This window comes from Delphinapterus leucas, chromosome 19 (genome assembly GCF_059928025.1).
Source record: "Delphinapterus leucas isolate spDelLeu-1000000601 "Yukka" chromosome 19, BTC_Dleu_Yukka2, whole genome shotgun sequence".
Lineage (NCBI taxonomy): Eukaryota > Metazoa > Chordata > Mammalia > Artiodactyla > Monodontidae > Delphinapterus > Delphinapterus leucas.
The window spans coordinates 40,501,753-40,519,811 of NC_143147.1; the positions used below are offsets into that span (position 1 = coordinate 40,501,753).

Below are 18,059 nucleotides of genomic sequence, written 5' to 3' on the forward strand. Positions count from 1 at the left end.
CAAACATCATCGCACAACTTGAAATCAAAATCGAAATTTTAAAGTCCTTTGTTCTACGACATACATACAACTCTCAGCTCTCACAGTTGTCCCAGAAAACTCTAGATATTCCTTAGAGAAATCGCTCTGAATACAACAAAACCATGAAAACCACCCCAAAACTACATCCTAACAAAACAAGAAAATTAAACGCAGTTATCACGCTTTACTAAAATAGTTAAACAATAACACCGAAATTTCTACTTTTAAACTAAGCTTATCAGGGGAAAGCGCGAACGCAGTCCCCCACTACCACAAATTATGCACTCGAGTTTCCCACATTTGGGGAAATCGCAGGGGTCAGCACATCCGGAGTGCAATGGATAAGCCTCGCCCTGGGAAAACCACCTTCGTGATCATGGTATCTCCCCTGCCAGGTAAGTATGAGTTGCTTTACCTGCCTGGCACCTCACCCTCAGATACGAAACACTTGACACTTACGGTCACTCACTTCACGCAAGCTCTAGACCCTCACTTACGAATAAAAACTTCTCCAAACTATAAAAATCCTGACAAAAACATTTCGTATACCGGAACACTTGCAAAATAATAATAAATGTATGTACAATGTGAGCAAGACCAGCGGACACTGCGCTCATTTACATACTCCAAGCACTTTTAATGACGTCATTCTTCTGCGCGGGACAAACCTATCCCGGGTTTTGTTGATGTGGTAGGCTAAATAATGAAAGACCCTCCGTCCGCCCTGTCTACATCCTAGTCCCCGCAACCTGTAAATATTACTTCCTTTTGTATCACAACAAGCTTTACAGATGTGATTAAAGCTTTGAAATTAGGTGGGGCAACAGCATAGCGAATTACCTAGAGACCACCAATGTAATCAGAAACCCTTACACAGAAGACACAGATATCAACAGAAGGTGCTAGGCAGCGGGCTTTCAAAAACAGCAGAAAAAAGCCGCAAACGGACTTGCCGCCAAAAAACAAGGTAATCACCTCTTAAATCTTGAACATCTAAAGTAAAAGAACTTCGACTGTTTTAAGTCTCTAAAGCTGACAGTAACTCACTGCACACACAACGCGACGAACTCTCATCAAACAAAGAAACTTAGGTTTAAAAATACCTTAAAAAGGAAATAAAAACAACTGATGTACGGTTACGCTCAGAAAACCAAAAACATTAAAATTCTTATTATGGCAAACCTAACCTAAAAGAAAAAAACTAAAAGCAACGACAAAAACCGCTGACTCACGAACGACATAACGAAAGACAAGTCCTTTCTTTCAACATTTCGTATCAGGGGAGAGCGCGAACGCAGTCCCCCACTACCACAAATTATGCAGTCGAGTTTCCCACATTTGGGGAAATCGCAGGGGTCAGCACATCCGGAGTGCAATGGATAAGCCTCGCCCTGGGAAAACCACCTTCGTGATCATGGTATCTCCCCTGCCAGGTAAGTATGAATCGTAGCCCCTCCCTGGCACCTCACCCTCGAACTCAGCACACAATATACTTATGGTCAATTATATTCCAAGTTCTTTAGGCCTTTGGTTGGAAACTGCAGGATTATTCATATGACACTGACCAGGATACATCCTTTGAACGTTCAGCGGAAATTCTGCCCAGCGAAGAATGAAATCGAACCAGCAGGCGGCGCGCCCCTCATCTACATATCCCCGCCTCTTGTCACTCAACGTCACTGCTTTTGGAGAAGCGGTCAGTTCGCTCTAGCTATGCCTCGTGCCGACCCCAAAGACGATCATCGACAAGTGTAGCTGAAAAGATTGTTCAATTCCTTGTCTTGGCAGGCATACGCAAAAACTACGGCGTAGATTTGTCACACGTCCTAGTACTGCGCCGCAGGGGCGGGCAGGGCAGTTGCGGGCGGCCGGGGGCGCGCGGCCCTCACAGGAAGAGGGCCGCACTGTCGGTTCTGCGAGCCTGACTCGCTGCTCCACTATGGGACTAAGTCATACCCTCAAGTCTCTCTCACCCTCCATTTCCCAAAAGTGTAAAGTGGGAATACTACTGCCTGCCTACTTCACAAGATTTCTGTGGGAGCTGAACAGGAGAACGCGGGTCAAACGCAGCCTCGAGCCCCTCACCCGACCCAGGCCATTCCGCTCCCGGACAGGTGTCCGTGCGGTTGGGGACGCAAATCCGACTTCAGCAAGATTCAAACCTCTGCATGCTCGGCTCAAAGATAAGCAGCACCTGGCCTGGATTTGGTAACAAAGCGAGCGCTCCTCTGTTCTTTTTGGACAGTGAAAATACATGACACACTGTTTTCCTTTCTGCCCTTGCTGGCTAGGCTCTCTGGGCAAAACAACTCTGCATCAACTAGGGCGTCAAGGACTTGGTGGTGTGCGGGAGGCAAAACTTTACCTCTCCTCTGTTAGGGTCTCCGGCCCAGCCTGAAAATTACACTGGCATAGACGGTCTACCAGGATAAAAGCATACACATTTATTTAACAGAAGTGTACAGGAGCCCTCATAAGGAAATGAAGGCCCAAAGAAGTGGAAAACTAAATGTTTTTATATTAAGTTGAACAAAGAGTGACAACTGTGGAAAAGTAACTAACATATATGGGGAGGCTAAAGGAAGATAATTATTTTAACAAGACCTGTTTGTACAGAAATCTCGGCTTTGTCCCCCTTCTCTGGCAATGTTTCTTTCCCCTGGGTTAGGGAAAACATCTTTCAGTTGGGAGTTTTACCTCCTGCTTCTAGGAAGACAAAAGGAGGTCAGACCACTCTTCTTACATACTTGCTGTTTTTCAGTGCTTTTAGCTCAAAATAATCCTTATGCCAAAGTGACACATTTTGGGGTGGCATATTTTTGCAACCCTTTGGTAGTTATTTCCCTTAGTCCATATGATTTTTTAAGTGCTTTGTTTTGCATTTTAGATGGCATTTTTAATTATTACCATAGCGATGAAATTTTCCTTGCAGGTAATTAGGAAAAGACAGAAAAGTGTTTTTTAAATATTAAAATTAACCACATTCCCACTACAAAATTACTACTGTTAACACTTTGATATTATATATGGTAACTCCAATTCTCTACGCATATATATTTTTAATACAATTATACTTCACACGATGTTTTGTAACATTTTACATTCATTTTGTTATATGTTGTCATAATTTATATCAATGTTCTATCACTTCCAGTTTATTGCCATATATATATATAAAACATTGAACAGCCTTGTAGATATATCTTTGTGAATAATTAATGATGATTTCTTAGGGTAATTTCTAGTAGTTTTCTCTGTTATTTTAATATTTTAGTCATCTTAAGAAATGCCTTAAATTATTTGAGGGAGGAGAGGTGACATATGATATTTTTAAACTCTAAAAACTACTTTTCCCTGCTTCCTTTCATCTTTCAAAGTCCAGATCTCTTTCTAATTTCAGGGTTCATAGTTAATTATAAAAAGAACTTCAAGTTTGTTAAGAAGGAGAGGAAAGCCTAAATTGCAGTAACACTGCATGCAAAAAAGGCAGCATATGAAATAGAATATATACTACGATTAAAACTGTTTCTAAAAAGGCAAAATTTAAGACACTTAAAGAAAATACATCAAAATGCAAAGTAACATAATCATATCAGTGTCAATACAGAAGAATGGACTAATGTATTTTCCCCTACATATTCTGTAACATGACTATAATATTACTTCTAATGAAAAAATAATTTAACACTAATTATATACATCTACTGGCCAAAATATGTTCATACATTTTGACCCAGGAATGTCATTTAATTTAACTATAGAAAGTAATTCTGGAGAAAGACTATGCCCTATGCATAGGGTGTTCACTATAGAATTACAAAAAAATCAAAATCACCCCAAAACCCTAGAATCAAAGCAAGAGGGAAAGGGAGTATTAAGCAAACAATAATAATATAATAACGATTAACAACGTGAAAGACATTTTTATTATTTAAGGTTAAGAGGGAAAAAGGATATGAAATGGTATGTATACCATGACGGGAATTTTGTAAAAATGTATATCCTTAAGGAAAATTACTGGAAAGAAATGCACTGAAATGATATCAATATTACTGGTTGTGAGATACAGGTTACAGACTTTCAATGATATTGTTAGACTGTTTTGTTTTGTTTTTTTCATAAAGAGAAGACCAAGTCCTGGTGGAACCATTACAAGAAATAGCTGGCACAGTATTTAGTTTTGCACACAGGCTTTAGCATCAGATAGACTTAGATTCAAATTGTGATTTTTACCATATTTTAGGTATCTGTGCTTGATTTTGTCCTCTAGGAACAATGATAATTATTAGTAATAATTATGGTGAATATATATGTATATATATATATATACATACACATACACATACATACATACATATATTTATACACAGAATAAAACAACTCAGTGACCAACTAACTCAAAGGCCCCAAATAAGCCGAGGTGGAGAGGCACGGACCCTCCCTCAGCACAGTAGGTATTTGGAGAGTTCCCACCTACCTGGGGAGTGGTGGCGCCAGCACACTTACCAACCTCTCTCAGATCATGGCTTCCCCTGCCAACTAAGATTTCTGTCCCAACAGACATGGCCCTCACTCTGTGAGTCTCACCTCATCTCTGAATTTCCACCCATCTCTTAGCTTCGTCAGAGTCAAGGAAAGGCTGATGTTCAGAAATATCATGAGCGTGGCAGTAATTTTTAAAAGCTGACTTTTGTTATATAAGTTTACAGAGCAGGTTCAACTGTCAAGAAGTCCATGGTGCCAACACACTGAATCTAAATGTGTACTACCAGGAAAGCTTGAGCAATTCTACACTCTACACAGACACCCTGCATTTCAGGGAGCTGAACCCATTCACTTATGCACACTGGCCCCGGTTTTGCATTTCCATCCACAGGGTTCTGCAATATAAACCACAGTTACTCTACTTAGACATTTACTAGATACTCTCATCCACAAAGTGTGATCCAGCCCATCTCTGTTGTACGATATAATTTCATTATTGAACTACCTTTCTAATTTCATTCTAGGCAGTTGGTTTGCTGTTTCCATGGTATCCATGAATGCCACAGCACTGAGTCCTCTAGGACTATCTGTGTCCCACACAGACATGATTTCACAGATATTCTAAAGCTCTTTTTGCTATGCTGAGGGAACTATTTCTTTCTTTTTAAAATTTTTATTGGCGTGCAGTTGATTTACAAGGTTGTGTTAGTTTCAGGTGTACAGCAAAGTGAATCAGTTATACATATACATATATCCACTCTTTTTTAGATTCTTTTTCCATATAGGCCATTAGTGAGTATTGAGTAGAGTTCCCTGTGCTATACAGTCGGTCCATATGGGAACTATATTTCTGATAACCACATTGCCTACTCCAGTATTTTCAACATTCACAAATTGTCCTTGAGTTTCTGTGAGTGCTACTAATGATGGAAAAAACAAAAACAAAAACCTGTTCTCAAGTTGTTACTCGTGTAAGTAGTAACTTACAGCCACTTAAACTTAAGGTGCCAGCAACTAGCCTAGGCACTGGCGATACTAAGAGTAATAATGCAGAGAGAGATTCTGCCTGTAATAAATAAGATCACAACCTGTAGGGGAAACAGACCTGCCAGAATTATAGGAAAAGAGTAATGAGCACTAATAAAAGGGTTAAGGACCACATTATGACTCTGAAGGATCCTACACACTTTTGCCTTTGTGGACCCTTCCTCCGCGAAATACATATAAAAAGATGACATTATTATATACAACATTTTCTTCCACCTAAAAATTCATCTTTTTTTCTTCTGATTTTAAAAGAAGTGCTTTATGCAGCACTGTGCCTACAGTACCTAGTAATGTTTAAGTCCTTTCTGGTTCAGTGGTGGTTTGGGTGGATCCCAGGCAGCTTCGCAGACAGAGAGCTGAATGTCGAAGTATGCATTTTCAAGATTGATGAGGGGGACTTCCCTGGTGGCACAGTGGTTAAGAAACCGCCTGCCAATGCAGGGCACACGGGTTCGAGCCCTGGTCCGGGAAGATCCCACACACCGCTAGGCCCGTCTGCCCCAACTACTGAGCCTGCACGCCACAATTACTGAAGCCCGCGTGCGTACAGCCCGTGCTCTGCAACAAGAGAAGCCACCGCAATGAGAAGCCCGCGCACTGCAACAAAGATAGCCCCTGCTCGCCACAACCAGAGAAAGCCTGTGCGCAGCAACGAAGATGCAACACAGCCAATAAATAAATAAATAAAAACAGTGAATTGATTTAAAAAAAAAAAAGATTGATGAGGGAAGACAGGGCATTCCAGGAAGAAGGAGCATGTTATAGAAGTAACACAGCCAGACCTCCTGGAGACTTTTTCAAAATAAGGGAGAAATGATGTCCAATAGAATATAACGTGAACAACATGTAATTTTAAGCTTTGGTAGCCATATATAAAAGGGTAAAAGAAACCACCTGAAAATAGTTTTAATAACCTGCTTTACTTATTCCAATATATCCAAAATGGTTATCACTGCAAAATTTAGCCAGCCTAAAAAAAATTGAGATATAGTAACACTCCTTTTTTACATAACTAAAAATGTTCAAAACCCTTCAGGTAAACCTGCCCTTACGGCAGGTCAACTCAGATCCTAAACGTCAGACCGCTGAAGTTAAACACAATCCTACCAGGAAAAACCCTATACCTGGCAAAAGAATGTTTCATGGTGGCTTAGCATTTAAGATCTTTATTTCACTCCGTCTCTGTATCATATTCACCACCACCCACTACGTCATGTGATAAACCCTTCAGTATTAGATTAAAATGAGCTACTAGACCCTTAGAAAAGAGTCTTGAATGACATCTGTCTTTAAGATACAAAGAGAACAGGGAAAAGCATGAACGCAGTTCCCCACTACCACAAATTATGCAGTCGAGTTTCGCACATTTGGGGAAATCACAGGGGTCAGCACATCCGGAGTGCAACTGAGGCAGGAGATAGATGGGCTCCCGGCTAGACATTTACAACTGGTCTCCTGTTCACACTTCCTGAAGAAGTGGGTGAGAAGAAGATGGGCTCCAGGCCAGACATTCATTACCAGCACCCCCATCTACACTTCCTGAAGCAAGAGACAAACGGGCTCTATGACTATATATTTATGACCTGACTCCTGTCTGTATTTCTAGATCTGCACTTCGATACAAAAACCAGCAACAGAAATAGGGTAAATAACAGGACATTGGACATTTTTATGGAAGGGACAGAGTGGAACTAAACCCTATTAAAAGATCAAGAGGTCATACATTTCCCATCCTTAGGGCAAGGAAAACATTGCACATGTGCAGAAAGGCTCCTTGGGGGTCAAAAAGGAGGGGGCACCACCGCATAATATGTGATGCTAAGGCTGTCCCATAGGCCTCTGGGCTGGAATCCATCTTGGAAAAAAGTTCAGCACGTGTGTTGGGGCGGCTCCTAGGACAGGTCAGGTGTGGAAAAAGAAACCAGATGATTGGCCAAAGGTAAACAAAGACCCGGAAGACCTGCCCTATATAAATGACCTAACCGCCTCTTTACTGCACTCCTCCTCATCAGGGAGGACGCCCACACCCTTCCTCTCTGGGTGTGCATCTCTGCCCTGCTTCTTTTTTTTTTTTTTTCCCTGCTTCTGTCTTAACTAAACAAACTGTTTCTCTGTGTGCTCTCCCACTTGTAGTTGTGCTATGTCTCTAATAATAAACTTGGTACCTGTTTTTACAGTTTTTGCCTCCGTGAGAAATGCATTTTTCACTGGGGGCAAGGGCCAGGGGGTGCAGTGGCTAAGATTCCTGGTTTTCATCCAGGCTACCCAGGTTCAACGCCTGGGCAGGGAATCAAGATCTCGCTTCAGGCCACCACTCACTGCTGCCTCTCCAAGATCACAACGGATAAGCCTCGCCCTGGATAAACCACCTACGTGATCCTGGTATCTCCCCTGCCAGGTCAGTATGAACCGAGGTTGACCCCAGCACTACCCGCGGCTGCGCACACCACCATAAGGCCTGGGTCACTCCTGAAAGGACTCCAATTGGCCTTTATCTTAGCGATCCAAGTAAACAGATTTTCGAACTATCTTAGTACTGGTAATAGATAATCAAGCACGTCTTTCCAGGAAACGCGGTTCCAAATGCCCTGTGTCCTTCATGGACCTACTCCACCTCCCCCTTAGGTCCCGCGCAGCCCGACAGGTCCGAGCCGGCAGCCGCGCCTCCTGTGGGCTGCTTCGGGAGGCCGCTTCCTCCAGCAACCAGCCCGACCAGGATACTTTCCTGACACAAACCCACCCCTCTCCCAACGCTGGCGTAACTGAAGGTCTCCGGATCTCCTTGTGTGGAGTCCCCTGGAGCAAACGGACGCGACAGAGCTTTTTAGTCGCCAGCCGACTTCAGCCGGCGTCCTTGCCTGGATCGCAACGCTCCATACCAGCCCCGCACCATTTCCTCCCGTTCCAAGAGCGGGAGGAGCAGAGCATGAAATCGAGAATATCCTGGCTACGTGCTAGCGGTTGGACTCCAACTCAGTGCTCACACTGCACGATTCGAGATAAGCTTCTAGCCTCTGAATCGGCTGCTCAGTTTGTACAGAATGAGGAGGAACCATCCAGTCAGATCTCCCACTCAGCTCAGCGCCCCCCCCCCCGCCCCCGCCGCCCAGACTTTGTCTCCTGCCCCTGCTCCTGCCCTGTTAACCCACACCCACCCCACCTTCTGAGAATGGACAGTGTCCTCAGCGAACAGACGGGGTCCATTCCTACCTTTCCCTCTGGAGTTTTTCTTTCTCTTGATCTCTGTGAGTTTCTCTTTTTCGCTAAGAGATATATGTGAAAAACCTGTTTTGTTGCTGTTCTATTCTCCCAGCATTTTATGTTCTGAACCAGGATTAAGTTTCTGTTAGCCCCCTGTCTACTTATTGCCAGAGAGGGCCGTCTGACCTCTCAGTTCACTAGGCTCTTCACTCAAGATCCCACTTGACTCACTAGCCCCTCATCCACCTCATCCCCCCCCACCATGCTGCAGCACAGCCACTTGCTCCACCTGGTCCTAGATCCAGGACTCATCCCCTCTACACCCATTCTCCCCAGCGCTGCTGGAGGAAGTTGTGATTCTCCCACTCCAGATTCATGCAAACTGCACCCACATCTTCACTGCTACTTGGCTTTCCTTTTGTACATATCTTTTAAATTCCCTCAACCCTGATGTTTCAAACCTCTACCTAAACCAGTGGTTCTCAGTGACCATGCCACCACTCCCAAGGGGTAGTTTTGAAAATCTGTGGGGACATTTTTGTTTCCTTGTGTTGCCATGCCAAGCATTTACGTATTAAAATATTTTACTATAACATTTTATTTTTATTTCTCCTTTATATTACAGTTAGGACATTTATATCATTTGTGGGGGAAGTATATGTAGTTATATTTTCTAGGAACATCTTGAACATTCGTATTTTCTACGAACATACTATGAATAATAAAGGAAACGTTACTACTCGCCAAAGGGGACCCTAGGTTTGACAGAATTGAGAACCACAACTGTAATCCAATCACACCCATATATCCTCTTTGTAGGAGGGAGAATAATTTAGCTTCTCTTTTATTTCAAAAGTACAAATGAATGCTCTTTCCCATCATCTACTGAATCAATGTCTGGGTATGAGACCTGGGTGTGTGCACGTTTAACATGCTTTCCAGGTAATTCTTACACTGAAGTTTGAGAGCCACTGGGCCCAGCCTCTCTGTTGTGTCAGAGAAAGAGACATCGCCTTTCTTCTTAAGCCTCTCATTCCACATATGCTCCCAATCCCATCCTCTCTGATCTCAGCCCTTTCCATTGCCCTGGGTTTAGCACCTCTCCTTTCAAACATACAAAGGTGTCCCTTTATCCAGAAAAGGACAGACCCCCTACAGTACTATCCTCTTGCTTTCCATAGTCCCCCTACAGTACTATTCTCTTGCTCTCCTTTCTTGGATCTTAGGAGTTAATTCATTGGTTTAACATCACATTTATGGAATAGCTCCTACATGTCAAGACACTATTCTGTGGCTTTACAGATGTTATCTCATTCAATTCTCAACAATTCCTTTTTAGGTTGTGCAAACAAAAGAAGAGCAAAGAGTGTTTTGCTCAACATCGAATTCTGCAAAGATTAACCTGCTGCAGTCACTGACCAACAGTGCACTCTGTGCTTCAGACAGAAGAGATTAAGGCGATGAAAGGATGAAGCACTCCGTGCTCCAGTCTGAGGAAATTAAGACAATAAGAGGATGCTCTGTGCTTTGGACAAACAGGCTCTTAGATAGTTAGATGTATCTCAGGAAGAATTTTAATGAACCCAGCTTCTTGCATCTTCCCATACAGGGAAAAGAACTAAAATCATTAACTTGTGATGTATGTTCTTTGTGACTAGCAGTAATCTTTTACCAAGTTACATACCTGACTGCATGTATTCCCCACCAAAAAAATCATATATAAACTAGCCTCTCCCTCACCTCTTCAGAGCAGTTTCTCAGAGCTACTGAGAGGCTATCTCCTGGGCTATAGTCCTCAGTAAGACCCTGAAGCAAACTTAACTCACAATGTTTACATTGTGCATTTTTCTTTCTATTGGCAGTTGTCACTATTACTATTATTCCCCATTTTAGAGATGAAGAAAATGAGGTACAAGACAGTTAGCTAATTTACCTAAAACCACCCAGTTAGACAGTAGCAGAACTAGTGAGAGTCCATGTTCTTAACCTCTACACTCAGTGGCTTATAGACTGATACACAGTTGACCATTGCTCAACACGGGTTTGAACTGCATGGATTCACTTGTATGTGGATTTTTTCCATAAATAAGTACTACAGGATCCAAGGGTGCAGATACAGAGGAACTGCAGATACAGAGGGCCACCTATAAATTACACACAGATTTTCTACTGCATGGAGGGTTGGTGCCCCTAACCCCCACATTTTTCAAGGGTCAAAGCCTCATTATAGTCAGAGTCTACTAACCTGTAGAGAAAACATCAGGTTAGAAAGACTGGGAGAATTAATCTCCCGAGAGCAAAGCTGGAAAATCCTCCGAAACAATTAAAGTCTCTTTGGCATCCGGGAACCTAAGAGAGCAAAGGATTAGGGCCCTCTCAGTGTGATGTGGTCAAAGAAATAACGGAAGGTGTTCTCAAGCCCTGGAACTATGGGGAGTTTCCGAGATGTACTGATTGTTTAATTTGTAGACTGATTTCTTCTTCAGCTTCAAACTGAGCAACTTGGTCTTCTCCACTCCATTCACTAAAAGTTACTAATGTGGCCAACGCATATTATACTTGTTTTCTTGCCATTTCCCCCTACTGCATCAAAAGCAGAAAATGAGTGCATGTTTTCAAAGCTCACTAATGACTACTGACTATGAAAGTGCTCACCTCTGCTCTCTCTCCAGCTTTTTTCGGGGGGTTCCTTTTCCTCTCTTGTTCTCTAATTGAGGCAATTCTGCAAAGCCCAGTCCTTGACTGCTGTATTTTTCAGCTTGCATGCTCTTTCCTCAAAAATTGATCCCACCTTCCTGATGCCAAATATGAAGTGAATTCAACTATTCAACTAGGCCCATTCTATAGCTTGCTTCCAAGTCTTCATCTCATACCTTTATGTCTCAACCCCAGCGGAAATTTATAAATAATACTCATATCCTGGGCTGCTGATTAACTGAATGGCCTGTCATCTCTCCAATATAAACAGCCAGTAGTAGACTCCAGACAAATGTGAGTTACTGGTAACTAAATACTGCTGGGAGTGGGAATGGCAGAGCATCTTCTGGACTAGACTTTCGGTAGACCACAACAAAAAGAGAGCCTCTGCTACCACAAACTATAATTGGAAGAGTCAGGGGGTGAGCTGCAAACTGGGAAACCAATTCTGTGATCTCTTCACAGCCACAGCTGCATGATCTGGGCTTTTACTACGTAACCTCCTCAGTAATCACCATACATTGCCTATACTTTCCCCTCCATCCCCGTTTACTCCTCACTTCCCAAAATACCTGTTGTTGGATTTACTTCTCCTCCAAGTAGCACAACCCCTTTAATATAGTAGCACGTTTGATTTTTAAAGTAGAGACGTCATCCTAAAAGTAAAGGCTTTTAACTCACACAGCCTTTCATTTACATAATTACATCACAAGCTCCCAGCTGACACACAGTTCCCCCCAACCTCAAATTTAAAAGATAGGAAAACAAAAAAGCCAAACAAAAAAATATGTTTTGGGAAAGAAGTTCTGATTTTAAAAGTAACCATTCAGCCTTTGGGAAAACTGAAGAGTACAAAGGAAAAAAATCACGGCAAATTCTACGTTTTATGGTGTTAAGTCTACCCGCCAGCTCCCCACCGTGGTTTGTTCGTTTATTGCCATTTCCACCCCCCCTCCTTTTTTTTTTTTTCCGGTACGCGGGCCTCTCACTGTTGTGGCCTCTCCCGTTGCGGAGCACAGGCTCAGCGGCCATGGCTCACGGGCCCAGCCGCTCCGCGGCATGTGGGATCTTCCCGAACCGGTGCACGAACCCGCGTCCCCTGCATCGGCAGGCAGACTCCCAATCACCTTTTTTCCCCTTTTTTTAAAAAAAAAATTATTGAAATATAGTTGATTTACAGTGTGGTGTTAAATCTTGAAGGCTTTAAAAATTAATAGTCATAAATGTCTATAGACACAAACATATTTTTAACTTTAAAGAAAATAATGAGGGACTTCCCTGGTGGTCCAGGGGCTAAGACTGCACTCTCCCAATTCAAGGGGCCCAGGTTCGATCCCTGGTCAGGGAACTAGATCCCACACGCCGAAACTAAGAGTTCGCATGCCACAACTAAAGATCTCGCACGCCGCAACTAAAAAAAAAGATTCCCCATGCTGCAACTAAGACCTGGCGCAGGCAAATAAATAAATATTTAAAAAAAAAAAAGAGGGCTTCCCTGGTGGCGCAGGGGTTGAGAGTCCGCCTGCCGATTCAGGAGACACGGGTTCGTGCCCTGGTCCGGGAAGATCCCACATGCCGCGGAGCGACTGGGCCCGTGAGCCATGGCCGCTGAACCTGCACGTCCGGAGCCTGTGCTCCGCAATGGGAGAGGCCACAACAGTGAGAGGCCCGTGTAACGCAAAAAAAAAAGAAAAGAAAAGAAAAGAAAAGAGGGCTTCCCTGGTGGCGCAGTGGTTGAGAGTTCGCCTGCCGATGCAGGGGACACGGGTTCGTGCCCCGGCCCGGGAAGATCCCACATGCCGCGGAGCGGCTGGGCCCGTGAGCCATGGCCGCTAAGCCTGCGCGTCCCGAGCCTGTGCTCCGCAACGGGAGAGGCCACAACAGTGAGAGGACCGCGTACCGCAAAAAAAAAAAAAAAAAAAAAAAAAAAAGATAGTAGTAGTTGCAAAAGACCACATGTTATATGGTTCTATTTATATGAAACAGGCAAATACATAGAGATAGAAAGCTGATTAGTGGGTTGGAGAAGATGGTGGAGCAGAATTTGGGAGGTGACTGCTCTTTTTAGGGTGATGAAAATGTTCTAAGATTTATTGTGGTGATGACTGCAAAACTCTGTGAACATACTAAAAAACACTGAAGGAAGGAAGATGGAAAATAAATACAGCTTTGGAAAAGCAAATTATCAGGGAAAGCATGAATGCAGTTCCCTGCCACATAAATCATATTGCTCCCTACATTTGAAGAAGTCAGGGGTCACCACTATCTAGTAATGAGAACTAGCAGAGTCTTACCATTTACCTGATAGAGGAGGGTCATTTCCCTGTCCCTCACTTCTCCTGGTCTTCACCCTTCTACTCACACTCTAGCGGTCCTTTGCCCCCAAAGTGCCAACTGGTTTTTCTCCACTTCAGTTAAAGGAATCTAACTCAATAAAACATAGCATAGACTGTATTCCAGAAACCTACATGTTGAGGAATAAGAGAGAGCCTTCAGGTCTTACAAAAGTAGGATGAGTTTATTCTCAAATTGCACTACTCCAATGATGACACTGCCCACAGGTCCCAAAGAGCTGGCCCATGCAGGGAACCTACATGTGTGGAAAAATAGAGGACTGATTATATGGAGGAGAGGCTGGTTTCTATTCATATGTGTATACCATAATCTACCTTCCCAGTGAGTGCTATTCCCTTCCAGCTTTTCAGGTTGTCTTTTGCTCCCAAAATTTTGGAGTTTCTCTATAGGAAGCCTCAGAATATTTAGTCTTTTTGCCTTTAATAGTAACACCTCAGCTTTATAACTCATAAGACTGGGCTCCAGGCAATCTGGCTCTTTCTGTTTTTAAAAAAATTAATTTATTTATTGGCTGTGTTGGGTCTTCACAGCTGCATGCGGGCTTTCTCTAGTTGAGGTGAGCGGGGGCTGCTCTTTGCTGAGGTGCGCAGGCTTCTCACTGCAGTGGCTTCTCTTGCTGTGGAGCACGAGCTCTAGGCGCACGAGCTTCAGTAGTTGTGGCTCGTGGGCTTCAGTTGTTGTGGCTCGCGGGCTCTAGAGCACAGTCTCAGTAGTTGTGGCACAAGGGCTTAGTTGCTCTGTGGCACGTGGGATCTTCCTGGAGCAGGGCACAAACCTGTGTCCCCTGCATTGGCAGGCAGATTCTTAACAACTGGGCCACCAGGGAAGCCCCAATCTGGCTCTTTCTAAAAAATCAAACCACCCTTTAAATGGGTGAACTGTATGGAATTGTATGGTATGTGAATTATACCTCAGTAAAGCTGTTTTCCCCCAGAATAAACTTAGACAGATAGATAGATAGATAGATATCTACTTTCAAGGGACAAAGATGACGAAAACTGAAGATGTCCAAATCTTTCTATTACAGTCTATTGTGCCATATAATGTTCTCCCCACCTCCCATCCCCAAACAGTGCCCTAATTGTGACAAGAACTATGTTCCATGAGTGTCTACATTCCCCTCACGTGGCATGAAGCTCTGCACATAGTAAGTACCCCACGTATGTTGGCTGAGTTGAATGAAGTGGGTATCAAACTCAGGAGGCACTTTTGGAAACTTTCTTAACTTGCTATGAGCAGTGGTTGTAGGACTGAAATTCATGCACTGCCCTCTGAAATGACTACGCTTTTAAATTGAAGTATAGTTGCTTTACAATATTACATTAATTTCAGGTGTACAGCACAGTGATTCAATATTTTTATAGATTATACTCCATTTAAGGTTATTAAAAAATAGTGGCTATATTCCCCCTGTGCCATACAATTTATCCTTGTTGCTTATTTATTTTATACATAGTAGTTTGTATCTCTTAATCCCCTACCCCTATCTTGCTCCTCCCTCCTTCCCTCTCCCACTGGTAATCACTAGTTTGTTCTCTACATCTGTGAGTTTGCTTCTTTTTTGTTATATTCACTAGTTTGTTGTATTTTTTAGATTTCACATGTAAATGATAACACAGAGTATTTGTCTTTTTTTTTTTTTTTTTTTTTTTTGCGGTACGCGGGCCTCTCACTGTTGTGGCCTCTACCATTGCGGAGCACAGGCTCAGCGGCCATGGCTCACGGGCCCAGCCGCTCTGCGGCATGTGGGATCTTCCCGGACCAGGGCACGAACCCGTGTCCCCTGCATCGGCAGGCGGACTCCCAACCACTGCACCACCAGGGAAGCCCTAGGAAACATAATTTTAAATTTCTGCATGACAGTCCATCTTATGACTGGATTGTAATTCATATAATCATTCCCCTTATTACTGGACATTTAGGTTGGTTCAATTTTTCACTACTGTAAATAATTCTGGGCTCTGGATAGAGATGGTACATTGAACATCTATAAATTTCACTCCCTTCCAAAACCCCACAAAAACTTCGGAAAAGAAATTTTTAAAAGGCAACAACTTTCAAGGATGGAGAGGACAGAAAGGACATGAGCAACATATTTTTGACAGTTATAAATGAGAAATGACTGAACTAGACCAGGGACCCCCAAATCTTAAGCCAGTTCTGGGGAAAGCTGAAAACTAACCCAACTGACACTGCAGAGTGCTCAAAAAACTCCAGATTTAACAGTGCCAGAACCTCTAGAACCAGGTGAAATGAGAGAATACTAAGAAACCAGGCTGATGGAAAGCTGTCTCAGAAGAGATGCCCAAACCCCTCTCTCCCCATGCTGCTGGATAACCGGCCCACCCTGGCACTATCTAGAGTGGTGAGAAAGACAGGAAGGTACAACTGAGGTCCTCTGGAGAAGACCTGAAGCTCAGGTAAAAGTTTAAACAGTTACTGAAAAGAGGATGTACATATGCATTCCAAAGGCTAAATGCTGAGACCTCCTCCCTCTCATCCTCCATTTGGTTTCCAGAACACTGGCAACCAAGCCTTTACCTTCCAGGATACTGAAAGATTCCTCTGAGTAATGTGAACACCCTAGAACGAAGTCCCAAAGATGTTGACATGGGCTTCCTCTACAAAGGTGTAGGGAGATCATTGCAGGGAAGCAGAAAGACTGTACAGCCTCACCTTGGCCAGCTCCCTAATTGTTAACATGAGGAGACAATCATAATAGCAGCTCAACCAAACAACCAAAAGAAGACAATATGGAGGAGACAGATGATGCAAAAGGAAGAAAACTAAAAAAGAAAATAAAACACAATCATTAAAATCTTCAGAGATATAAGAAGATTTTGCATCTGAAAAATAAGTACAAGAAGAATACAAGCAGAAACTAAGAACAACAAAAAAAGAGGTCTTAAAGATATGATTGTAGAAATAAAAAACGGAATACATGGGTTCAGCAAAAAAGATGAATAGATGGAAAATAGATTTTTTTTCCTAATTAGAGGACCATTGTAGGAGTTCTAATAACCAAATATGGAGAGTTCTAGAAAAATTAAAAACAAAGGGGAGGGGACTTCCCTGGTGGCACAGTGGTTACGAATCCGCCTGCCAGTGCAGGAGATTTGGGTTTGAGCCCTGGTCTGGGAAAATCCCACATGCTGTGGAACAACTAAGCCCATGTGCCACAACTACTGAGGCTGCGCTCTAGAACCCGCGAGCCACAACTACTGAGCCTGCATGCCACAACTACTGAAGCCCACGCACCTAGAGCCTGTGCTCCGCAATGAGAAGCCACTGCAATGAGAAGCCTGCACACCGCAACGAAGAGTACCCCCCACTTGCCGCAACTAGAGAAAGCCCGTGCACAGCAATGAAGACCCAATGCAGCCAAAAATAAATAAATAAATTAATTAAATTAAATAACTATGATAAAAACCAACGGGAGGAAATCACCAATGAAATAATTCAAGACAATTTCTCAACATGGAAGACGTTCTGGTCGAAAGGGTCCTCATCAAGTGCCCCATACAATGAATGGCTATAAGATACACATCATTAGGAAATTACAAAAAATGAAAATAAAGAGATAATTCTTCAACTTTTCTGAAAATGAAAAGATCAGTCACATATGTCATGTAAACAGTATAAGGAATTAGAAAGTCTTCTCAGTAGCTTCTAGAGGCTATAAGTCAAAAAAGTGATGTCTTTGAAATCATGAAGAAAAATTTAACTCCAGCCTAGAATCTGATACCCACTTAAACTATTACACCTATGCAGCAATCTGAAAGAACAACGGGTTTAGGTAGAAGAAAAATAGAAGTAGATAGATCTCCAGAAGAAAAAAAAAACCCTGCATTTAAACTAATAAGACTAACTGATATGATTTACCCTATGGAAAAACCAGAGGCTACTGGAAAGTGTGGGAAGAATTAGGAATAGGTAAAAGAAAAGTAACCAAATGAAAAAAGGTAAAATTAAACAGAGGGGGAGAATTCCCTGGTGGTCCAGTGGTTAGGATTCCATGCTTCCACTGCAGGGGGCACAGGTTCAATCCCTGGTGGGGGAATTAAGATCCCGCATGCTGCACTGCATGGCCAAAAAAAAAAAAAAAAAAAAACCACCAAAAGGGGAAAAAAACTAACCAGAGGAAAAATAAAATTAAAGGAAACAATGACATTCAATGACAATGCTCTGCTGTGAATAATGTTTGCCTAAGAATAATATGAACACTGAATACTGATTTAACCAAGTGATTTAAC

At 42.8% G+C, this 18,059-nt stretch overlaps 2 non-coding genes across 2 annotated transcripts; both read right to left on the reverse strand.

Moving 5' to 3' along the window:
• Nucleotides 1–260: 260 nt before the first annotated feature.
• Nucleotides 261–424, reverse strand: LOC115803546 (U1 spliceosomal RNA). The gene has a single exon (XR_004024284.2). It is a non-coding gene; the product is annotated as a U1 spliceosomal RNA (small nuclear RNA).
• Nucleotides 425–1,298: 874 nt separating this feature from the next.
• LOC115803557 (U1 spliceosomal RNA) lies at nucleotides 1,299–1,462 on the reverse strand. The gene has a single exon (XR_004024294.1). It is a non-coding gene; the product is annotated as a U1 spliceosomal RNA (small nuclear RNA).
• Nucleotides 1,463–18,059: the final 16,597 nt, after the last annotated feature.